General features: G+C 48.7%; 1 protein-coding gene across 7 annotated transcripts in view; it reads left to right on the top strand.

Moving 5' to 3' along the window:
- LOC121868387 (cytohesin-1-like) overlaps positions 1-25,528 on the top strand; it is a 205,806-nt gene that overhangs the window by 139,752 nt on the left and 40,526 nt on the right. Inside the window, exon 1 of one of the 7 annotated variants that reach the window (XM_042368952.1) lies at positions 20,329-20,419. The exons of the other annotated variants lie outside the window; for them this stretch is intronic. The gene's annotated coding sequence lies outside the window, so the exon portion shown is untranslated. Of the gene's footprint in view, positions 1-20,328; positions 20,420-25,528 lie in introns of those variants that run through there. 7 annotated transcript variants of the gene reach the window in all.

The following is a 25,528-nucleotide window of genomic DNA, read 5'->3' as shown; positions in this document are numbered from 1 at the left end:
TAACACTATCATGGGATTAGGTTAGGTTAGTGTTAACTTAGGATAGGTTCTGGTTTTGATGTAAGGTTAGATTAGGATGGGGTTAGTGTTATAGGTTAGGTTAGGTTCGATTAGTGTTTTCGTATTAGGTTAGTGTTAAATTAGGTTAGGTTAGTATTAGCATTAGGTTAAGCTAGGTTAGATTAGCGTTAGTTTAACCTAGATTAGCTTAACGTTAGGGTGATTAACATTAAGAGGGAGATAAACCACTGCATCTTATCGTAAACGTAACCCCAAATCTCTTCATCCCTCCTTACTTAAAGAGACACCAAGATGATCTCAACGCATCCATGGTGAGAAATGTAAACCCAACCGAGAGATAAATGAGAGACTCTGCTGGGGTACAGGATGAGCCTGGTGGACCGTGTACCCCAAGATGCTGTGAGAATGGCCTGAGGTAGTGTGAATACCGAGGTGGGTTATCTCGTTGATATATAGTCGCGGATATCCTCTTGATATATTAGCATCTTGGGGAGGAAACCTTGTGGGGAGTGGAGAGGAGGGAAGGAGATTTGCTTGGTGGCGAGAGACAGAAAACGGGATGAAGGTGAGGTGGTGAAGGTGTCAGTGTTAGGGCCGTAGTGTTTCTTCTTAGGCTAGGTGTAGGAGGTGTTGGTGTGTGTGTGTAGATGGTGTGGCTGAGGGTGATGTGGTGTAGGTTTGACTGAGGGTGATGTGGTGTAGGTGTGGCTGAGGGTGATGTGTAGGTGTGGCTGAGGGTGATGTGTAGGTGTGGCTGAGGGTGATGTGTTATGCACGTGACACAACCCACAGTACAGCAGCTTATGATAACCCCATCTCATCACCCTCGTGGTTACTTGTCACGATCAGTAGAGCCTGGGTGAAGAGATGTCATATGTGTAAAGGAGAGTGTCTGTCTGTCTTTCTGATTGTCTGTTTGTCTTGTGTGTGTTTAGAGAGAGAGGAGGAGGAGAGAAGGAGGAGAAGAAGAGGTCTGGATCAGCGGTACTCTTAGGAATGTGGTCCAGCATCTGGGTTTGGTCGCCTCAGTCACCTTCTCTGTGGTATGCCTGCCTGCTTGCTTGCCTGCTCAGGGGACACTGCCTTCCTCCTCCTTCACCCTCTCCTCCTCCAACCCCAATGTCGCCCACGAAGGAAAAAGAAAGAGAGAGAGAGTGTATGGGTGAGTCAACAGGTGGAAGGTATAGTCATCAAGGCTGGTGGTGTATGGCCCGGTATGTGAGTGATAGTTGCGTTGACGGTTCGTTTTAGTAATGGTGGTGACGATGGTAGTAGTAGTAGTAGTAGTAGTGGTGACGGTGGTAGTAGTAGTGATAATGGTGGTAGTAGTAGTGATAATGGTGGGCCTCTGTTTTTGCTGTATTAATGCTTCTCTATATACCTGTTTTAGAACCTGTATTTTTTTCTATATTTCCATAAGTAAGATATCCATCATTATTATCACCGCCGCGTGCTCCAACACACACACCTAATAACTGTCGACGGGAATGTTGTTTACAGGTGACGTTAACCTCAATATGTACCTTTGTGTTGTATTAACCAGACAAAGATCACCCGGTAAACAAATCTTGGTTGTAAACAAGGTCAGGCTTTAAATACAGGTCAGGTTGTAAAATGAGTTGAGTGGAGGAACCCTGGACGTATTGTAAACATTGAGAGGTGTGTGTGTGTGTGTGTGTGTGTGTGTGTGTGTGTGTGTCTCGTTACTCCTATAGCATGTTATGCCCGGCCTATAGCCCAGCCTCGATAGGAATTTTAATTAAGGTGAACGCTATGGTGGAATGTTCCCCCGGGGGCCGTAAAACAGCTTTTGTTTTTTGACATCCTGATGGCCTGTTCCACCACGCTGTTAGGCTTCCCTCCCCCCTGATGAGGTGCTGCAAGTGAGAATTACCATGACTGTGTATGTACCCCCCCCCTCCCCCTCCCTTGGTGTATTCATGCAGTTCCCCCTGTTATAAATAATTTACCTCCGTTTTCTTTTATTTTTATTCGTGAACTGTTCGTATATCGATTTGTGTTCTTGTATTCATGTACAGTGAAATAAGACAATGATAATAATAATAATAATAATAATAATAATAATAATAATATCCTCTCATTAGTTTGAGAGTGTTTAGGTGAATGCGATTGGGTTGAGGTTAAGTGGGTACAGGTGAAGGTGTAGTAGTGTGAGTTACAGGTGACGTGTACGGCCTCAGGTAAGTACAGGTTAAGGTGTAGTGGTGTGAGTACAGGTGACTCGTACGGCCTCAGGTGATGAGAACAGGTGGTACAGCTGCCAACGCGATGGTCTAGGTGTTCCTCTTTGACATTATGTTGTGTGTGTGTGTGTGTGTGTGTGTGTGTGAGTGTGTGTGTGTGTGTGTGTGTGTGTGTGTGTGTGTGTGTGTGTGTGTGTGTGTGTGTGTGTGTGTGTGTGTGTGTGTGTGTGTGTGTGTGTGTGTGAGGGAGGAGGTAGATAAGGAAGGTAAGAGAAGTGGAGGGGAGGAGGTGATAGATAAAAGAGATAAAAGTAGGAGGAGATAGACAAGAGAAGTGAGAGATGAGGAGAAGGAGGGATAAATAAGAGAGATAAGAGAAGGGGAGAGAACAAGAGAAGGGAGATGGGGTGAGGGGAGGTGGACCGTGTGAGAGCCATATACGGAAGACACATAATGAGGTGTCTGATCCCACGGTGTCCCAGGTTCACGTGTAATTATTCCCTCTGGCTACTGCTACTAACGACAAGACAAACACCTCTAATTATGGGTGAGTCTTCTGTGTTTTCGACGCTATCTTTTAATCTAATCTAACGTAACCCAACCTAACCTAACCTAATTTAACCTAACCTAACCAAGCTTGTAAGATATAGATTGTGGGATGTACTGTAGGAGGAAGCAGGTGTTGAATGAGGAAGGTGGGCGAGCGTGTTGTGAGGTATATACCCCCGCCGGGCCCACATACCGCCGCCCACACTGGCCCATGGCTCACACTCCTCGCCCTGACCCACGCTGGCGGTGATGGTGGTGCGCCCCCTTCCCCTTCCCTTCTGTGAGTGTAGGAGGTGAGAGAAGGGTAGGGGGGAAGGATCATTCAACCTTCCCTTGTATGGTAATAATATTCAGGTGTAGTAAAGTTGTTTCCTATGCATCCAAGGGAGACATAGACACATGATCCCTGCCCTCACAGTGTCAGTATATGGGCCCCTCATGATCCCTGCCCTCACAGTGTCAGTATATGGGCGCCTCACTCTACACTCAAGCTTGTGGAGAATGACTTTTGGTGTGTCTCCTTGTCTTAACTTAATCACTGATGGGAATGAAAAGGATTATTATTGGTCTAAGTACAGTATAGTTTTCCCTACCCTCACAGTGTCAGTATATGGGCGCCTCACTCTACACTCAAGCTTGTGGAGAATGACTTTTGGTGTGTCTCCTTGTCTTAACTTAATCACTGATGGGAATGAAAAGGATTATTATTGGTCTAAGTACAGTATAGTTTTGGGGGTGAAGGAGGGGGTGAAGGAGGTGCCCCGCGGTGTAGTGTCTGTCATCATCTTGAAGGAGGTGTGGTGGTAAAGTGGCCAAAAATAACCCTCACCCCCCAAGGTTTACCCTACTACCTCTCCCCGCCATAACATAACCTTCTTGATTCAGCTGCTGTTTCTAACGTTAATTATCGCCGGTGTTGTGTTGTGTTGTCAGGAATAATACTCTTGTGGAGGTCTGGCTGCCGCTCCCCTCCGCTCCTGTCCTGGTATATATCACATCACACCTAACCTAACCTAAACATAGATAATTTGTGTCTGGATTACTTCAGTGTTTACCTGGTTATATTCTTTAATTAGGACCTGTCGGTAACCCCTTCTTCAGGTAGTGTACGGTGGGCCGGGCCGGGGTCTGGTATATGCAGGGCGTACGTCTGCCGCTCCCCAGTGACTCGTTTGTTCACTGTCAGGATAAACTGGTCGGGTCTTTTACCAGAAGGACGCGCCGACCATGGTGGTGAGAGGTCGCCCCACCCCCTTTACTGGCCGCACGCCACGCCCACTTAAAAGTTATATACACCACGCCACGCCCACTTAAAGCTAAACACACACACACACACACACTACTTGGTCGCACCCATGAGAGAACCACGCCCATGACATTATCTAGTTCCTTCTGTTCACGAGTAAATCACGCGCTACCGCCTCCCCCACCCATTTTACCCTCCCTCTCTTTCTCATAAACGGTAGGTTAGGTTAAGTTAAGGGAGGTTAGGTTAGGTTAAGTTATGGGAGGTTAGGTTAAGTTATGGGAGGTTAGGTTAGGCTATTTATAAAGGTGAAATATGCCTGGGGGGAATATTCAGGTGATTCCAATATTGTTGTGGGATTCAGGAGACGAAATAGACTCCCGAACAGGAAGTGGTGAGGGGGGGTGGGTGTAATCAGCCGGAAGGAGGAGCCGTGAGAAGTTATCCTCCCCCCAACTCCCCCCACCACTACGACAATGGATTTCCCCCGTGACTGTTGGTAAGGGTCAACCCCTGTCGCCACGAGTACTGCCCCCCCACCACCACCACAGTACTGCCGCCCACCACGGTACTACCCCTAACCTGTACCGTGTACTGCCGCCCCCACCACGTGTACTGCCGCCCCCTACCGTGCTGCCGCCCCTACGTCACTGTCACCGCCGCCCCCGTGTACCGCCCCTACCACGTGTGCCGCCCACCACGTGTACTTACATGTATCTGCCGCCCCTACTCGCTGCCGCCCTTACCTGCTGCCCGCCCTTACCACGTGTACTGCCGCCCCCACGTGTACTGCCGCCCTTACCACGTCTACTGCTGCCCCTACCACGTGTACTGCCGCCCTTACCACGAGTGACTCAGGTGTACCCTACATCATTGTTACAGGTGACTTACTCGGAGGTTACCCAACACAATATAGCAGGTGACTCAGGAACATACGACTCACCGTGACTCCCGAACCACCAACAACATCACTTTTTGGCGACATTTACAACAGTGAGTCAGTTCGTCTGGCTTGCCACCGCCACCGCCGCCGCCGACGCTTACACTGTTTATTGATTGACTGTGACCTTTTGTGGGGTTATTTATGGAGCTGTGAGTCACCTTAGGAAACATCGATTAAGCCACTGAGGTAAAGTTAGACAGGTGAATGTTGCATGTGTTGTGTAGTGAGGTAGGGGGTGGGGGGGTAGGTCCTTGAGTACACCTCTGCTTTACCTGTCTCTCTCACCCCCTCCCCTCCTTCCCCCTTCTTTCTCCCTCCCTCCTCCTCTCCTTCCCCTTCCTCCTCTCCCCCCCCTCTCCCTTGACGCCCCCAAGATGGTAGGTTAGAGTCTCATTGTTTATTGCCTCTGATTCACTTATTGATTTTATTTATTGATTGGTTGAGTTTACACACACACACACACACACACACACACACACACACACGGCTGGCTGGCTGGCTCAAGAACACTCATCTCCACAATACAACAGAAGCTGCCACACTATTGATTCGATTAGATCTCTTTCATCCCTCCCTTCCTCTCCCTTTTTCATCTCTTGCTCTTATCGCCTTTCTCTCCCCCCTCCTCTTCCTCCCCTCTTCTCTCTTATCTCTCTCATCTATCTCTTGTTCATCTCTCTCCCCCGTCTCTTCACTCCCGCCAGAATGGAGTCGGTGTTGGGAATGGAAAAATATGAAATTGATTTGTTTTTTGTTTGTTTTAGTCACGTGGTAGTTTTGGTTAGGTGTCGTTGGCCTTCATGGGGCGGGCTGGCCTAGTGGGTGGCTGGCCTAGTGGGCGGTTGGCCTCCTAGGTGACTGACCTCCTGGGTGGATGGACTCGTATGGAGATCCTTCAGAGGTGTGTTTGTGTGTGTGTGTGAGAGGGAGGGACTATTGACGTCAGGACCTTAGGGAACGATCTCTTAGCTAAGGGGGCGATGAAGGGTGGACGCGTTAGGTAACCTGTGAGGGAGGAGAGAATTACTAGGTGGATGCTCATGTGTTGACGAGGTGACGTAGGGCGCCTCTTCACGGTTTGTAAACACACACACACAACGTTCATCTTATCACAGTATTAAGTAAGGTTGTGTTACGTAAATATATAAGCCTGACTGGAACTATTGCGTCGATTTCTTCCTACGATAGAAAAAAACCCTATCATATCTATCAGAAGGCGAACGAACATGTCATTAGCGGGCGGCGAAGAATCTGATCGCCAGGTGTTGGTGAGTGCTCGTGTTGGCTGTGTGTTCAGTGACGAGGTGAGGACGTGGTGGTATACAGTGCACACGTTATAACACGACCGTCCTTAAGGGTATAAGCCAGCATTCTCAAAACCTTCGACCTTATTTTGGGGAAACTTAAATAATTCGATGATTTTACAGGTATTATCGTTCAACTAAATTATATAAAAACTGTAATTTGTGCTTTAATGAATACCCCAAAAAATACCTTAACCTATGAACAGGTATTAAAGTGTGTCGAGAGTTAATATTAAATCTTATCTATGTGCATGTGCAGGTGTGGTGGTAGTGGTGGTAGGGTGCAGGTGTGGTGGTAGAGGTGGTAGGCTGCAGGTGTGGTGGTAGTGGTGGTAGGCTGCAGGTGTGGTGGTAGGCTGCAGGTGTGGTGGTGGTAGGCTACAGGTGTGGTGGTAGGAGGCCTCTCCTCCACACTCTCCTCCACACTCATCATCACAATTGTCTACTTTCATTTCTATATTTATCTTAGACTTTTACTTAATACCTCAGTTACCTGCCTTTAATTACCTCACGCCACCTTTGTGCTGTCCGTCTCTTACCTGCTGTTGTTTGTTTTTTATTGTTGATTTTTATCTGTCCGTCCGCTCGTACTTCCGTCCAACGCAAGTACATCAGAGGGTCTACCAAGAAAGTGTCCAGCGGTGGGCAGTAAATTGTTCGCTTCATTTATCACACCATTGAGCTTTATTTTGTGGCGGGGGTGATGTGTGTGTACCCTGGTGGGGGTGATGTGTGTTGTACCCGGGGGGGGTGATGTGTTGTACCTGGCGGGGGGTGATGTGTGTTGTACCTGGCGGGGGGTGATGTTGTACCTGGCGGGGGTGATGCACAGTGATGTGTTGTACCTGGCGGGGGTGATGTGTGTGTGTACCTGGCGGGGTGATGTGTTGTACCTGGCGCGGTGGGTGTGTGTTGTGCCCGCGGGGGGGTGATGTGTGTGTTGTACCTGGCGGCGGGGGGTGATGTGTGTGCTGTACCTGGTGGGGGTGATGTGTTGTACCTGGCGGGGGGGTGATGTGATGTACCTGCACAGATCTGGTTGTATATTAGTATTTATTTTACCTTGTCTGTAGAAAGTACAGTGTCATAGAACAGCAGCTACTTTCCACTGGTGTGTTGTTGTTGTTATATTGGCTGTACTTAACCATCAGTTTTGACAATTGAGAATGATATTTGTAATAAGGAAGGAGGCGGGGGAGGGTAGGTCCTCGGCCATGACCGTGGTGGCCCTGCTGCCTCGACCAGTGGCTCTCTCCTGGCTGTTAAACCTGCCTGCTGCTGGGCCAGCCAGTGCGCCGGCCACCCACCCACCCGCCCGCACGCCCGGCCCCTCCATGCCTCCTCCTTCTCCCGCGTCTCACCGCCCTGCGCTGGCCAGTCCGTGTGCAGCCAGTGTCGGGTGAGGCCGCGTGTATTGTGACTCTCCCACCTGCCAGGCCCTCCCCCCACACTACCTCCTAGGGCACCCACCGTGGTTCACCTCAGGGGGTGGAGAGGGAGGTGGGCGGAAGCTGGGTGTGTGTGGGCGGTGGTGTGGCCTGGTGATCAGTTTTGTCGTGTTTCCCTCCCCCTGTGTTGTGGTGATGGACAGGAGGGGGGGGGGCACTGCCAGCTCAGACCTACAAGTGGTGCGGAAACTTACTTCCCTGACGTGCGTGAAGCTCCCGTGTGCACGCCGTGTGTCCCTTCCCTTCTAGAAAGTACCATATGATGAGGGTCCCGAGGAAAGTACTTTATGATAAGGGCCCCCTGGAAATTACCGTATAATAAGCAACTCTAGGAAAGTACCCTATGATAAAGACCCATGGAAAGTACCATATAAGGTACTCCTGGGAAGTACCATATGATTGGGTACCCTAGGGAAGTTCCATATGACAAAAAAAAACCCTGGAAAGTACCCTTCAATAAATACCCCATTCCAAGTACCTTGAGTCAGTGGCCTAGAAAGTGCCACAATAGCCCCCGTGAGAAGAATTGTAAGATAATGGCAGGGTCCCTTGGAAAGTAGCTTATGATAATAGGTCCCCTTTGGAAACAAGTACCCTCACGGTAATTACTTTCCCAAACACAGGTAGGAGATGGGACTGATTACAGGTGGTGCGGTGTTGTTTGCTAACCACCTGCGCCTATATTAAAGGATTGTATTAATGCGTACGTATGCTAATTACCTTAACCCACCTGTGTGTATTAAAGGATTGTATGTGTATGAGGATTGTGTTTATTACTTCTGTGTATAAATATATAAACTGTATACAGGATAGAGGTTAATACTATTGGTGTATACGTATGAATGCTAACACGTGTATAATTGTGTATGCTATTGGTATTGTCTCGTGTATAGTAGCGGCTGTGGGCTTCCATGGTGTATGATGATGATGCGTAATGGTGTATACTCCACTGACTTACGCGTATACGCCCAGAATACGCTATACTCTGGTCTGTATTTCCCGGGTTCTTTCAACTTCTCTTCCGTATGTTAATCGTGTAGGTCAATTATACTCTGTACGCATAGAATTAATCGCCGCGTAATTACTTTCATCGTTGCGTATATTAGGGAACATTATTTGAGACTAATTATTCATATATACGCACAGGACTCACCGCAGACTAATGGCCTCCGTCCGTGCGTATACTTAGAGGATAGATTAATTGTAGGTAAATGCTAATTACCCAAATACGCATCTAAGACACGCCCTGATTAATACGCATTCGTCCTACGCGCGAGTATTATATAGGTAAGATAGGTTAATTAATCAAATACGCAGGTTTTGGACCACCGGTTAATTGCATTCATCCTTGCGTAAATTAGGTTCGATTAAGAACAGCTAATTACCCAAATACGCACAGGATTTCACACCGGATAATTACGTTTCTCTGAGCGTATAACTGGAGGTGAAGATAATACAATGCTATCCCACTGCGTATATGTGTCAGTGAGATCCTAAAGACGCATATACGCACTCTCTCGTTAGTCAACTCCGCGATTTCTCTTGAGGGAAAATAATAATAATAATGATGATGATGATGATGATGATGATGATGATGATGGGATAAAATTGCCTTGATTCATAACTTGGGATTTTTTGTGGTTTCTCTGATACGGTGTTTGTTTATTATTATTATTATTATTATTATTATTATTATGCACATTTTCTCACGTTTAAGGACAGAAAACGTCTAAAAAGGGAGACTGAGTGAAATAATGAAAAATAATAAACAATTGAGAGAGAGAGAGAGAAAAAACTTGGCCTCTCTCTCTCTCTCTCTCTCTCTCTCTCTCTCTCTCTCCTTTATCTCCATCCTCTCTCTCTCTCCTCTCCGTTCCAGAGCCGCGCCGCATGAAAGAACTGACCTACATTTTGTATTTGAACACATACATGCTTTCAGAATTTTCCAGTGTGTGTGTGTCTGTGTGTGCGTGTGTTTGTGTGTGTGGCGCTGTATTGATTGATCAGTGTGTGTTGTGTGGTGGTGAGGGAGGGTCTCTCTCTCTCTCTCTCTCTCTCTCTCTCAGAGGTGTGTGTGTGTGTGTGTGATGACCTTGGGCAGCTGTGTGCTTGTTAATATGACCCCCAGAGTGGCGTAATACCGGCTTAATACAGCCTCGTTGGTGCTGATATGGCACTAGGTCTGGCGGTGCCACCTCTCCTCCACCTACTCTTCGTCAGTGCCACCTCTCTTCCCCCCTCGTCAGTGCCACCTCTCCTCTTCGTCAGTGCCACCTCCTCGTCAGTGCCATGGCAGAATATTAGTTTATCCCCTGCATGAAGAGTGGGCGTGTGGGAGTCTTTGTGACGGCGCGAGACTGTGTGGGCGAGAGGGAGAGAGAGACGTGGGGGGTGAGTGGGGATGGGGGAATAACTAAACGCCTTTCGACAGCTGTGGGGGAGGGGGGTTGTGGGGGTATTGTGGGGTAGATAAGGTACACACACACACAAACACACACACACATTGAGTAAGTGAGTGGGTGAGTGACCCTGACTTGTGTGGAAAGATGATAATCAGTTTTGTCATGTGAGTGTGGTTGTCTACACACACACACACACGCACACGCACGCGCGCACGCACGCGCGCGACCACATACCTGTCCACACTTGAGCAACGTGATCATCATGTTAACTAATGATCTGACGTCAGTGGCGGTGTTACGTAACGTACATACATACATACATACATACATACATAAATATATACATACATACATACATACATACGGCCCCGGAAGGATAAGAAAGTTAACACCATCAAGAATAAACTTATACTGTGGACCTATATTGACCAACAGACCCGGACAAAATCCCACTAGTCTCACTTACTGTCGGAAAAAGAGTCACATAGACAGTTTCCCACAGGACAAAAATAACGCCAGGCAATTTCCCAGTTGTCAAAATTCCCACTTGGCAATTTCCCAGCGGATGAAACCTTACCAGTGTAATTCCCAAGGCGGACAAAATGCCAGGATTTCCCAAGGCAATTCCCAGTGGGTGAGGTGAGGGAAGGATCAGGTGAGGGAAGGATCAGTGAGTGAATGAAGGATGAGGGGTGTGAGGGAATGATCATTTAAGTGAAGGGTCAGGTGAGGGAAGGATCAGGTGAGGGAAAGATGAGAGTACTGAGGGAGATCATGGCTGGGTGAGGGAAGTGAGAGGCACCACATAGGTACTCGTCATCTTTAACATTAAACCTGAAGTAGGAGAATGGTGGTGATGGTGGTAGTGGTGGTGGTGGTGGTAGTAGTAGTGGTGGTGGTGGTAGTGGTGATGGTGGTGGTGGTGGTAGGGATGATGGTGGTGGTAGTGATGGTGGTGGTAGTGGTGGTGGTGTTGGTGGTAGGGATGATGGTGGTGGTGGTGGTTAAGGATGGACACAACACATCACCTGGAGGTTCTTTGAGACGACTGGACTTTTTGAGGGTCTTTTTTGGACTTAGGACCCTCGAGCCACCCTTAGTCGAGTGGGTCCCCTTCCTCCTGATAGACACAGTAGCAGGAGGCGGCGGGTGGTGGGTGCTCTTGCTACTGACAAGGAGAAGGCTGTTGTATTATGGATGATGCCCCCACCACCACCCTCCATCCAGTCCCCCACCCGGCTGTTGTATTATGGATGATCCCCCCACCACCACCACCCTCCACCCAGTCCCCCACCCACCACCACCCAGTCCCACCACCACCAGCTGACACCAGATTGAGTGCCACTAATGAACGGGAAAATACCGGGTAGTGTGGTGGTGGTGGGGGGCTGGTGTCAGATCCCCCTCCTGCAGGTGCGGGGGACTTAGAGGGGAGAGAGAGAGAGAGAGTTAGTAGGAGCAGACGAGGTCAATCACTGGTGCTACTGTACTGACCTGAGCCAACAACACGGCCGACCTCTCCTCCTACCTCCTATCTCCCTCTACCTCTCTCCTCCCTCTCTCCATCCTCCCTCTCTCCTCCTCCTCCTCCATCCTCCCTCCCTCCCCTCTCTCCTCCTCCTCCTCCTACCTCCTCCCGTTATTGCCAATTATCATTCTCTCCCTCCCCCCGACCACCCAGTTCTGTGCTACTGACCTCTTGACGCAGCTGCACCAACTGTTGAAAGTATGTGGCTTTGTGTGGGTCGTTCGTGGTGAAATTGGATGGGTAAATACTGTCACAGGAGGATGCTGTATGATGAGGTGGATGGGGTGGATTAATGAGGGGGTGGGTGGATTAATGAGGGGGTGGGTGGATTAATGAAGGGGGTGGATAGTTGCTTGAAAGTAATGAGGAGGTGGATGGGGGAGCTTAGGGGAGGATGAGGGGCTTAAGGATGGGATGTTGAATGATGTGGGTAGATGGATATTATAATGCTGGAATGATTTATGGATGAGAAAAGGGATAAACATAGAGGTGTGTTGGCGGTTGTTATCGTTGACCTTGTGGTAGCTGGTGATGGTGTTAGCTGGTGATGGTGTTAGTGGTTGTGGTAGCTGGTGATGGTGGTAGATGGTGTTAGTGATTGTGGTAGCTGGTGATGGTGGTAGATGGTGTTAGTGGTTGTGGTAGATGGTGTTAGTGATTGTGGTAGCTGGTGATGGTGGTAGATGGTGTTAGTGGTTGTGGTAGCTTATGGTTGTGGTAGATGGTGTTAGTAATTGTGGTAGCTGGTGATGGTGGTAGATGGTGTTAGTGGTTGTGGTAGGTGATGATGACGACAGGTAGTGAGGATGATGACAAAGGGATGGAGGTCAAGTTTGGGTATGTGGGTGGGTGGGTGGGTGGGTGTTGCATCATTTTCAGGTGCGTAGTTCTGTTGTCCGCTGACGCTGCTCCACGCTGAACACCTGTTTGGCTCCAGTCCAGGTACTCCCTCCCTCCCTCCCTCCTCTTCGTGAGTGAAAGAATGTATTTGATGTTCGTTAATGGGTGTGGGTGGAGGTGTGGGCGTGGGTGTAGGTTTGGGTCTGGGTATAGGTGTTGGTGTGGGTCTGGGTGGTGGTGTTGGTGTGCGTGGATAGTGACGCGGGAGTGTAAATGGTAATGACGTAGGTGTAGGTGTGGTACTGTTCCTGGTATGTTTGGTATGTGTGGAGATGGTCGTGTGTGTGTGTGTCCTCCAGGAGTAGGCCTCCACCTTGGCCCTCGCCCAGGTGTACGCCCCTCATTATACCTTCCACACACACACACACACACCTGCCTCATTAGGGTTTTTTCTGCCGGGCGCTGCTGTGTGAGATGAAGTCTACTGGAAGCTTGTATTGTGTACTGATTTTTGTGTGTGTGGAGGAGGGGGCGTGTGTATGTACAGTATGTATGTATGTATGTATGTATGTATGTATGTATGTATGAACACCTTCGCGCATCTCCTACATACATACATACTTACTTACCTGCGCCTATGCGTACGCGATAGAGAGTGTGCGTGCGTGCCTGCGGGCATGTTTACCGGTGCAGACTGATGGCACGATGCCCGTACAGCTCTCGAGCGTGTTGTTGTTCATCCACTGACTCACACGCAATAATAGTGCTCCCCTTATCCTACCTACCTACCCCCTAATACTACCCCTGATCCTACCTACCCCCTAATACTACCCCTGATCCTACCTACCCCCTGATACTACCCCCTTGGTACTACCCCTTTAATCACCTTATACTACCCCCTCATACTACCTCCTGACACCCCCCGCGAGCTTATCTACCTTATAAGGCCAACTGCTGATAAAACGTTCATTATTGGTGATAAATTTAGACCAAGTTGTAATTATCAGAGACTCAGAGCGGTAGGTAGCGTCATACTGTCTGAGTGGTGATGGTGGTGATAGTGGTGGTGGTGTGGTGGTGGTGGTGGTGGTGGTGGTGGTGGTAGGTAGATCGTGGTGGTGACATTGTGGTAGTGGTGTGATGGTGATGGTGTTAGTGATAGTGGTGGTTGGGTGACGATTGTGGGTAGGTAGTTAGAAGTGGGTTGTGCAGTATATTGGTGGTCGTCGTTGTGGTAGTAATGTTGGAAGTGGTGGCAATAATGGTGGTAGTAGTGATATTGGTAGTGGCGTATGTATGTATGTATATTGTATGAGGCAGACGGAGCACGTATGTGTGTGTGTGTGTTTTATGAATCGATTAACCTCCCTGCGTCATAGCCACAATACTAGACGTCAAGAATAAGTTTGAATGCTTGTGTGTGTGTGGGGAGAGGGCGAGAGGTGAGGTGTGAGAGAGACCTTGACGGAGCTTAAGACCAAGTACATATGTGTGTTTATCTACGTCCCCTCTAGCGGCAGTGTCATTAACCATTCTTGGCACTGAGGTGAAGACTGACACACCTCATTAGTGCCACTTTTCCTACATTCCACACCTCGACACCCCCTCCCCTCCCCCCCCACACACACAATTTCAGTGGAGGGGAGGGGGAGGGGGATTGACCTTTACACATTATCCATCCTGTCTGGTCAAAACAAACACAAAGGGACGAAGGTTATTGGCCGCGGTTAATCCCTCACACACAATATCCATCCATCGATTAGGTCAGGACAGGCGGGAAGGGGTGTGGGAGGGGGTTGGCTCTATGCAGTTGAGTGTGTTAGTCACGCACCTGGATGGGAAGGAGTTATTTGTTTACTTCTTTATGTATAAACACTACATTTATCGCCGAGTCTTAATATTACCCATAAGACCTGTGGTTAATTCTAGACGGGTATTTTTTTTATAAGTCTTTTGTTAGATTGTGGTAGTTTGATTGTCTTTGTGTGGAGTGTAATTTTAGTAGTGTTGGCTGGCTGGTGTCTGACGGTAGCCATGTTGGTTGTGTGAATGAGTGTGTCTACCTTTTGACCTGGGTGAGTGGTGGTGGATGGTGGTTGATGGGTGGATGTTGGTTGATGGGTGGATGGTGGTTGATGGGTGGATGGTGGTTGATGGGTGGATGTTGGTTGATGGTGGTTGATGGGTGGTTTTTAAAGTGGGTAGTGGTAGGTGGGTGGGTGGGTGAGGCTGGTGGTAGGACCTGGTTTGTGGTGGTGAGGGGTGGGTGGGTGGGTGGGTTCCCTGGGGATTAGGGAGGATGGGGAGGATAGTGGAACTGCTCTGTCCCATTACATCTCACCCACCGTCACTCACCTCCAACTCTCGACCCTTCCCCTGCCCCCTCCCTCCCCAACTTTCGCATCCCCTCACCCCCCCCCCAGCATCTGTAGACCCCATCACTCCCCAAAACACTTACCCAACACATGCATCCTGCCTCTTCCCCATGTAATCCTCACCTCACACCCCTACCCTCACCTCACACCCCTACCTCACCCCTCACACCCCTGACCTCACCTCTACCTCACACTTCTACCTCACCTCTAACTTCTCGTGTTGTCCCAGACTCTTACTATGCTCAGATCATCTCCTCAGTACTGGCAGTTAGGTTAGGTGAGGTGAGGTGAGGTGAGGTTAAGTGGCAGACTGATAGTATCCCTGAAGTGTCTTGACCTAAATATGAAACACTTGTACCTGAAACTCCTCCACCTCACCTGTCGCTAAATTGATTCTTCTTTTCGAATGATTTATTGTAGGAACTCAGGTGTAAGTTGATAATTCACCTTTAAGGAACCTAACCTAACCCGACCACACTGTTCATATTTTGTGTGTTGGGAGTTTCATTGTTCTCTGGGCTTTCAATTATTTACCCTGAAAAAAAAAATCAGTATTCCTGTAATTCTCTTCCTCTACCCCGACCAATCCTCCCGACCAAACCCTCCGACCTTCCCCCGACCCCCTCTCTACCCAGCTAGGAGTGGGGGGCAGGTGGTGTGTGTTTAGGGAAGGCTCGTTATTACCCAGCAGCTACGTGTTCTGACTGTGTATGTGTCGTGGTAGTGTGGTTTATTGGTCAGCCCCCCCAGAAGTCGGAAGTTCCTACTGGTGTGGTGTTGGTGTGGTATGGTGTTGTGTGGTGTGGTGTTGGTGTAGGAAGTGGATATGTCGTTCATTTACCTCACCTACACTCTTCCCAGGAGTCACCTGAGCCCCCCCACCCTCACCTGTCTCTCACCTGGTTATTACCCACCCCTGATTCACCTGTCTTTACCCTTGACTGTCACCTGAGTCAACCTGTCACTTGATCCCCTCCCTCTCTCCCTCCCTCATACGCCCAGGTGTCGTGTTACCTACCTGTGCGTGCCGGCGTATATAGCGTAGATAAAGGACCGCCTGTTGGTTCACTATACGCCTACCTGACCTGGCATATTGTCTGGCTGTAAGGATCGAACAACCCACGGAGAGTTGTAAAGGTTAGGTGTGTGTGTGTGTGTGTGTGTGTGTGTGTGTGTGTGTGTGTGTGTGTGTGTGTGTGTGTGTGTGTGTGTGTGTGTGTGTGTGTGTGTGTGTGTGTGTGCTGATTCTAGCCTTATTGGGGGCAACACGGTGAAGTGGCTGGGCGAAAGTTCTCCTACTCAGACCTTATGTGGGGGAGGGGGGGGCTCTTGCTGACACTTCCCCGGTGGTTCACCTGTGGGGGAGGGGGTGGCTGCGGGCGGTACCTGACCCCTTTTGACCCCGCATGAGAGAGAGAGAGAGAGAGAGAGAGAGAGAGGTATGTTAGGGGTGTGTGTGTGTTAGTGACCTCCGTGGTATGTATAACCCCAGGGTCTGTAAGAGAGAGACAGACAGACAGACAGACAGACAGACACCATTCAAAGTTATTTTTTGTATTTGGCATAATGTTGTGGGCGAGAGAAGGGAGATAATGATTGAGAGTAAGGAGAGAATGGAGACAGAAGGGAGATAACGAGTGAGAGAAGAGAGATAACGAGTGAGAGGACGGCCAAGAACTAGGAGTGAGAGGGGAGTAAACCAAACCTATCTCTCAAGTGTCAAGGTCAAGTTACAGGTCAAGGGTCAAAGTGTGTTGTAGTGTAGGTAACCAGACCCATTTTCTTCTATATTTTGATCTGTCATTCATTCCCTTTTCTGTGTACCGTTTGTAAATAAATAACAGCTAGTCCACATGGTTCTGTTTGCTCTCCCCCTTTCCTCCTCTCCCCTTTTCTCTCCCACCTTTCCTCTCCCCCTTTCTCTCTCCTTCTGCCCCCCTTCATATCCCCCTTTTCTCTCTCCCTCTTTCCTCCTCGCCCCTTTTCTCTTCCACCTTTCCTCTCCCCCTTTCTCTCTCTCTCCTTCCCTCCTCTCCTTCTCTCTTTTCTTCCCTTTCCCTTTTTTCCACCTTTTTCCTTTCCCCCCTTTTTCCTTCCCCCTTCATATCCCCCTTTTCTTCTTCCTCTCCTTTTCCTCCCTCGCCCCTTTGGAGAATAGCAGAAGGTAGAGTGAGAGAGAGGAGGTGGTGTGAGAGGGAGGAGGGGGTAGTGGAGAAGAGAGGGGGTGGGGGGGTAGTGGAGAAGAGAGGGGGTGGGGGGTGTAGTTAGTATGTGCTCCAACGGCTGAGTGATTACGTGGATCAAGTCGAGCGAGGGACACACACACACACACACACACACACACACACACACACCAATGTATACACGATGTTTATATTATATTCTTGCTTGGTATGATAACCTTTGTGATTTTCGTATAATATAGGTAATGAGGAGAGTTATCTGTAGTGCGTAATAATAAGCGTATGTGGCACTGCGTAGTACAGCGTTCCTTTACGTAAGTGTGTGTGTGGGGGGGGGTGATGGGTTGGTGATGGGGGTAATGGGAGCATAGAACACAACAGTCAAGGAACACAGCCAGGGAACACAGTCAAGGAACACTGCCAGGGAACACAGTCAAGGAACACTGCCAGGGAACACAACAGTCGAGGAACACAGCCAGGGAACACAGTCAAGGAACACAGCCAAGGAACACTGCCAGGGAACACAACAGTCAAGGAACACAGCCAGGGAACACAAGACAACCATCGACTTTGTTTCCCTGTACCTGCGTCCACCTGCCACTTATTAAACACCTGCCACGCATTACACATCTGTCACGCATTACACATCTGTCACTCATTACACACCTGCTACTCATTACACACCTGTCACTCATTACACACCTGCTACTCATTACACACCTGTCACCCATTACACACCTGTCACTTATTACACACCTGCCACTCATTACACACCTGGCCACACCTTTACCCCAGATATGATCATTAAGGTTGAGCTAGGGTAAGAGAGGGTGACTTGGAGGAGAGGGAGAGAGAGGGAAAAATTTATGAAAACGAGAGGGAGAGAAGGAAAGGGGGAAGGGAAAGAGAGGGGGGAAGGGGAAAGGGTGTGAGAAGAAGAGAGGAAGAGAGGGAGAGAGACTAGAAAAGGTGAGGAGAGAGGAGGGAAACGAGTAGAAGAAGAGAGGGGGAGAGGAGGAGAGGGAGAGAGATGGAAAAAGGTGAGGGGAGATGGAGAGTGAAGGAAAAAAGAGGGAAAGGGAGAGATAGAAGTGAGAGGGTTAGAGCAAAAAGGTGAGAGAGAGAGAGAGAGAGTGTGTGGACGGACAGGTTGTTTAAGAATAGGTCGTCAGCTCTCCCTATCCTTTTATGGGAGCAGAATTATCGCTGGGCATCAATCCTATATTAACGTGTTCAACTTGTCGTCCCTTCGTCGTCGTCGCCTCCTCCAGGAAGGTGTTGGCTGGCGGCCGTCCACTCCCCCCTAAAAAAACCGGTCGAAAGAGGCTTATTTACCGGTCAAGAGATATGCTTATTTACTGGACCTCTGAGAATGTATATAACTGGAGCTCTGAGAATGTATATAACTGGAGCTCTGAGAATGTATATAACTGGGGCTCTAAGAATGTATATGTCTGGGGCTCTGAGAATGTATATAACTGGAGCTCTGAGAATGTATATAACTGGGGCTCTAAGAATGTATATAACTGGAGCTCTGAGAATGTATATAACTGGGGCTCTGAGAATGTATATAACTGGGGCTCTGAGAATGTATATAACTGGAGCTCTGAGAATGTATATAACTGGGGCTCTAAGAATGTATATAACTGGAGCTCTAAGAATGTATATAACTGGGGCTCTAAGAATTTATATAACTGGATGGCTTTGGAGATACGACATAGGACGGTGTTATTGTACTTCTGTCCGACATGAGGGTTAACTGTGTGTGTGTGTGTGTGTGGGTGTGTGTGTGTGTGTGTGTGGTGGGTGGGTGGGTGGGTGTGTGTGTGTGTGTGTGTGTGTGTGTGTGTGTGTGTGTGTGTGTGTGTGTGTGTGTGTGTGGGTGTGTGTGTGTGGGTGGGGTGGGTGGGTGGGTGGGTGTAGAGCTGGTGGTAGTGGTGATAGAGGAGGAGGAGTATGTGAGGAGTCGGGAGTGCAGGGATCAGTGAGATGTCTCCAGTAACTCTAGTCTCCCTCAGCCCTCCTCCCTTTCCTCTCCCTTTCCCCCTCTCCCTAACCATCCCTCCACTACTCCCATCCTGTCCACTACTATTCCTGCTCCCTCCCTCACTCCCCTCCCCCTCCTCTTTCTCACCCCCATGCCCTCCTCCCCCCATATCTCCTCCTCCCCCAGACACATGAAGCAATCTTGCCTCCTACAGCAGTAAACCCCCCAGATTCCCCTCATTCGTGGAAGTGAATGAGGTGAGGCAGCAACCAGACGGACTCTCACGCCCTCTCACTCATTCTCTCTCACTCTCTCATTTTATCTCACTGTCAGGAAGGCGCCTGCTAGAGTATTGTGATAGCTGAGTGTCGCCAAGCAGTCAGTGTATCGGTGTTGGCAGTGTGACGAGACAGTGTATAGGTGTAGTTTTAAAGGTCAGTATTGGTGGTGACAAGAGGGTGTAACGTAGAGGTGTAGTGTATCCAAGGGTGTTAGACTCAGTGTTTGTCATATCAGTGTCACGAGGTGTAGACGTAAGCCAAGGAGGAAGAGATTTATGTGTCGCCAAGCAGTCAGTCGGGTGCTAGTGTGGAGGGTGTAAACAAGGTGTAGACAGTGTTAGGTTGTATGCCTGTTTGCACGGGGTATTGGCTGGCTATGAGGTGTCGAGATAACGTGCAGTGGGTGGTAATGGGTCACTCACATGTAGCGATTGTAAGAGAGAGAGAGAGAGAGAGTGTGTCACGTGTATATTCGAAGTGTAAACAGTATACTTCACGGAGAGGAGGGGGAGGCAGCGTGGCAGGGGGTCCAGATTCGCCCCAAAAGGTCGCGGGTTGAATTTTTAAAATCTACTCAGGATGTGTGTGTATCTAATCGTGCGATGGTCTGGTGTCGGTGCAATCTGGACGACACTTCTATTCGTCTTTGTGTCGCTGTTGGAGTGAACCAGTTACGGCACCGTCTCGTATTTCCACTAAGGGTAAAAACAACACCATTTTGAAACCTCTGGGACCCCTGCTTGTACAGTACCCAAGTATAGGACACACACACACACACACACATCCTGTTTGTGGTTCGCGCGTGTTGTTGCTCTTTGTGCTGCGGTAGTCGGGCATGTGCGTGTGGGCGCGGGCGTGTGGGCGTGGGTGCGTAGTGATTCACAAGGTAGTTATGCTGGGACGTTAACGGACGGGAGAGGAGGGGGGTAAAGGGGGAGGGGAGAGGGAGAGGACCGTTGGCATCAGCATCAACATGAAAACAGTTTAGTCAGTTTGAGTCAGTTATCCCTTGGCCGGTGTGTGTGATGGTGACGGGTCGGGGCGCTCTCTGGCTGGCTCTCTCAACCTTGACAGAAGTTTATCAGATAACTACAAGACCAAAATAAAGGTTGAAAAATTAACTCCAGGTTCAGATACAAGTTTCCGTACATGGCCAGGATAATGAACTTGGTGCTTTGAAAGTGAATAATGTGTTTGTTGTGGTCGAAGTGTTCATGTGCGTACGTCCACACACACACACACACACACACACACGTACGTAGGTTAGCTTGCCAGTGGTGACTCATAGTGCCTCTCTGTTACCCACATTACCAGGCCCCTGTTATTCATTTATCCACCCACCCCTGCCCTGCACCCACCCACCCACACCCCCCTGCCCACCCACACACACACACCCCTGCCCACCCACACACACACACCCCTGCCCACCCACCCACACACACACCCTGCCCACCCACCCCTGCCCCCCATTCTCACACACACCCCTACTCCACCCACACACACACATTCCTGCCCACCCACCCCCAACACCACCCCCTGCCGTCCACAACACTACGATACATTTGTCGCCTTAAACATGCAGCACACGGGTTGGCGGAGTAGTGGACGAGTAGTGGGGCGTGAGCGTCACGAGGTACGATGACTTCCGTGTGTGTGTGTGTGTGTGTGTGGCGCCCTCACTCTCTTACCATCTACCTCCATTATCACCTCCTCCACCTGTCTCCTCACCCTCCACTTCACAACATTGCCTAAAAATAAGCAAGCATAATGAGGTGCCAGCGAGGTGAGGTGAGGTGTGTGTGTGTTAGTGCCATTCCTCTTCTCTAAGCTGTTATCTTCCTCTTCCTCAGCTTTATCTTCCTCTTCCTCAGCTTTATCTTCCTCTTCCCTCACCCTACCCACACCTCTTCCCTCACCTCTTCCCACACCTTAACAACCGCCAGGCCCACCACCAGACGTGACCTCACACAGCCACCACCTCATATATAAGGCCCCCCATCACCCACTACAACACCATCACCCACAACTCCTTTATAAATTCAACGAAATTCTTATATGCTCCCCTTTCTTTCTTTCTTTCTTTCTTTCTTTCTTTCTTTCTTTCTTTCTTTCTTTCTTTCTTTCTTTCTTTCTTTCTTTCTTTCCGCTTAAGAGATACAATTAACCTACGAGTGTTTGAGACTTTGCTTGTGATATATTACTGACCAGGTGGTGTATAGGGAAGAGAGGGGGAAGGAGAAGTAGGGTGTTTTGTCTTATTGTGTCCCCCTCCCCTCCCTTCCCCTCCCTCCCTTCCTCCTTCCTCCCCTCCCTTCCTCCTTCCTCCCCCTTCCCCTCCTTCCTCCCCTCCCCTCTCCCTCAACTTGTCCCATTAACCGGTCGTAGGATTTGATACTACCAACTACCATATCTCCCTCTCAGAGCTCCTTGCGTCGTCCACTCTGCTGTAAAAGGAAAACGCTTCTGATAATCTCCTCTGTTTACACGTTACTGCCAGGTGTAGGGACCCGCTTCTACACCATCACCAGACAACTCCATTAACCCATTATGTTCTACGAGGTTGTTAAGGTGTAGGAATCCGTCTTTACTCTTTCCTTAACGCATTTGGCTCATTATAGCTTAACATGGTATCGATAAGGTCGGGGTAGAGCCCATCATTGTGGAGTTGGTAGAGATAGGGTTAGTGTTTTTTGGTGGTGTGTGTGTGTGTGTGTTGTGGAAAGGTCGTCACTTACCGGGTTTTATTGCTGACGGCTGGTCGAGGGTTGCATGCGTTGTGGTGGTCGTAGAGCTGCTGGCGACCTGTGGTTGTCGTGGAAGGTCCTGAGGCGTCTTTTGGTGGTCGTGGAGGGTTGTGGGGAGTCCTGTGATGGTCGCGGAAGCTCGTGGGGCGTCCTGTAGTGGTAGCGGAGGGTCTTGGGGCATCCTGTGGTGGTCGCGGAAGGTCATACGGCGTCCTGTGGGGGTCGCGGAGGGTCGTGGGATGTCCTATGGAGGTCGCGGAGGGTCGCAAACGTTGTGGAGGGAGGGCGTTGCGTCCTGTGGTGTGACCGCCTTTACGTCATCCCGGGGTTCCTCGTTAGCGTCCTTCTGTCCTCGTGGGAACATCTGTCACCCCCTTCCCCCTCTCCCCCTGCCCCTCCCCCCAAAACCCTCCTGCTGGCGGGGTATTTGTCTATATTGATGTTTCATTGTGTCTTTCCCGCACTGCTGATACATTTAGGGGTTATTGATTCGTGGTTGTTCGTCCGTCGGTGAGATTTCGTCGACTTCGTAGTGCACATCACCGGGTTTCCTGATTAGGGTCTTCAGGCGTTGGATTTTTTTTTGTGTGTGTTTCATTGGGTAGTCATTATTACGCCACAGTAGCAATTATTTTATTTATTTTCACCTTTCTACATTACTTTATAGATTTTCTTCCATTCTTTCTGTTACTTCCTCGTTGTCATGTCACCTCCCCCCACCTTCCACCTCTCATCTCCCACTCGTAATAGTCCTCCTCCTCCAGACGGGTGTTGATAGGTCACTGACCCAGATCCTGTCTCTCGCCACACTAACACAGCCTAACATTCTCTCTCTCTCTCTCTCTCTCTCTCTCTATATATATATATATATATATATATATATATATATATATATATATATATATGTATATATATGTATAGTATATATATATATATATATATATATATATATATATATATATATATATATATATATATATATATGACAGTAATGTACAGGCTGTCTCTCTCTTCAGGCTGTCTCTTACAGTACTTCACGCCCGAGCTTTCTGCAGGAGCCTTTTCACTTGTATTATTTACATCCATACGAATTTGGGGGCCTTCCTTCCTTTCCTGTCTTTGTTCCTTGGGTGGGGGGACGTGTGGGAGAGGAGCTCAGGGAGGGTGAGTGAGTGGGATGGAACACGACAGGACAGTAGGAACGATTTTTTTTATTATTTACGGAACCTGCCAGGCTGTGTTGATACTGTCCTCTCTCTCTCTTTCTCTCTCTCTCTCTCTCTCTCTCTCTCTCTCTCTCTCTCTCTCTCTCTCTCAACCCTTTTATGCTCCATTAATCGCTATTTACGACCAAAAAAAATAGTAACCTTAGAATCTTCTTAAATCCGGATACAAGCGTTAGACCGTTCCTATACAGTACAGTACCCGGTGTGAGCGTGGGTCTATAGTGTGAGGCCTGGTGCACGTGTGTTGGTTCACGCCCCCCGGACAATACCGTTCATCTCCTCTAAGTTAATTTCACACAAGTCCCCGTCGTCGCCGCTATTGATTTTGTTGTAGTTTTGCCGTGGTGGAGCTGCAGCAGTCAGCCACCCCAGCCCTGTGGTGCAGGAGTCGCGCGCCCCTACCAGATAGCTAGTCTGCCTGCCTATTCGCCCACCCACCCACCCACCCGCCCGCCCACCCACCCACCCACCCACCCACCCACCCACCCACCCGGTTACCTATTTAATTATCTCATTCTCCCATCGAAAATATATGACAACCTTCATAACAATAACCATTACCACACACACACACACACACACACACACTAACTCATAGTTCCGCACGCTATACCACTACAGACTGTCAGGTACACACAACATGTTGGTGTCACAGACTGTCATGACTGTCAGTATCACCGTTTGTCATTAGTGTCACTGCAGCAGTAGGTGACAGACGGTGCTCCTGTCAACGTGATGGTGCGATCAGTCAGCTGGGAGACAGAAGGTGACCAGTGATGGAGGAGAGATCTTTAGCTGTCAGCTCCAAGATGAAGTGTGTGTGTGTGTGTGTGTGTGTTATGAGTGCAGGAGACACGTGGGTCGGCCAGGTGGTGGTGAGGGTCAATGGCCCTGAGGGAGCTTCAGGAACCTCCCTTGGCACACCCTCCCTTCCTCCTCCTCCCTCTCTCCCTCCACACCCTGTTTAGGATTCCTTCCCTCCCTTCCTCCTCCTCCTCCCTCTCTCCCTTCCTCCATATTTGCACAGGGCGACATTCCTCCCTCCCTTCCCCCCCTTCTCCCTCCCTCCCTTAACACACACACTACTTAAAAGTTTGTACAAAGTTTACAAAATAAACCAAAACTTAGACGTATTTTTTCCGAACGTGAACTGATGGTGGAAGTCATTAAAATACGTACCTTATTATTATTATTATTATTATTATTATTATTATTATTATTATTATTATTATTATTATTGTTGTTGTTGTAATTTGATAATCCACTAAAGCCTCATTAAGCCTGATTATAAGACACCACTAAAAGCCTGATTATAAGACCACTTAAGCCTGACTATAAGACACCACTAAAAGCCTGATAATAAGACTGGCCAGCACACTCCTCGCCAGCTGCCCCAGGCTGGCACAGTTAATTAAATTTGTAAACGTAAAATAAAAACAAAAAACCTGAAGCCAAAAACAAAAATAAAAACTTTTGGGTCTGGGAAGCGAGTTAGGGGATGTTGACGTGTTTTATTAACGAGAAGGGTAACGTTTAAACCTTTCGTTAAACCCCTCGTTGGTTGTGTACGAGGACGATACATAACGCTTGGTATTATTAAACCCAATCTCGTTAGTCGTGCCGGAGCTTCTCACTATAAGTTTAACGAGAGGGATGTATCGAGGGAGATGGTATCGTTAGACTTCTCGTTAATCAGTGCAGGTAATTGATCCTATAAATGAAAGGAAAGTATCAAAGGAGAAGCTGTCGTTAAACCACTTTACGGTCTCTCTCGTTAAACTTGCTCGACTCGTCCTGTTCATCGTTAAACCCGTCCGTAAAAAATACTTAATAATTAACGAGTTATGTTACGTTTAAGATAATAAAATCATAACAAAAACGAAACAAAAAACGAACGATAATCTGCTAAACAAACTCATATAAAATGCCTAACGAGAAGGTTTAACGACAATGGTATATGTTCAGTGAGGAGTGTTTACGACAATGATACGCGTTTAACGAGGTATAGGCATACGTATAACGAGGAGGGTTTACGATAAAGGTATACGTTTAACGAGGTAGATGTACTGAACGTATAACGAGGGGGGTGTACGACAATAGTATACGTTCAACGAGGCACTTGTCGTGAGGGTAAATTTACTGTAAAACTGTGTGAATGTGATTAAAACTTTTCTTTCTCGTTACGCCAAATTTTTTCGTCGTAATAAATTTAGGGGTCCAGAACAGCGGCGGCGTCGTCAGTTTAAT

The sequence above is a fragment of the Homarus americanus genome, unplaced genomic scaffold (genome assembly GCF_018991925.1).
Source record: "Homarus americanus isolate GMGI-L3 unplaced genomic scaffold, GMGI_Hamer_2.0 scaffold19318, whole genome shotgun sequence".
In the NCBI taxonomy this organism is placed as follows: Eukaryota; Metazoa; Arthropoda; class Malacostraca; order Decapoda; family Nephropidae; genus Homarus; species Homarus americanus.
The sequence above is the reverse complement of the archived record's forward strand: the minus strand, read 5'-3'. Positions and strand labels throughout refer to the sequence as shown.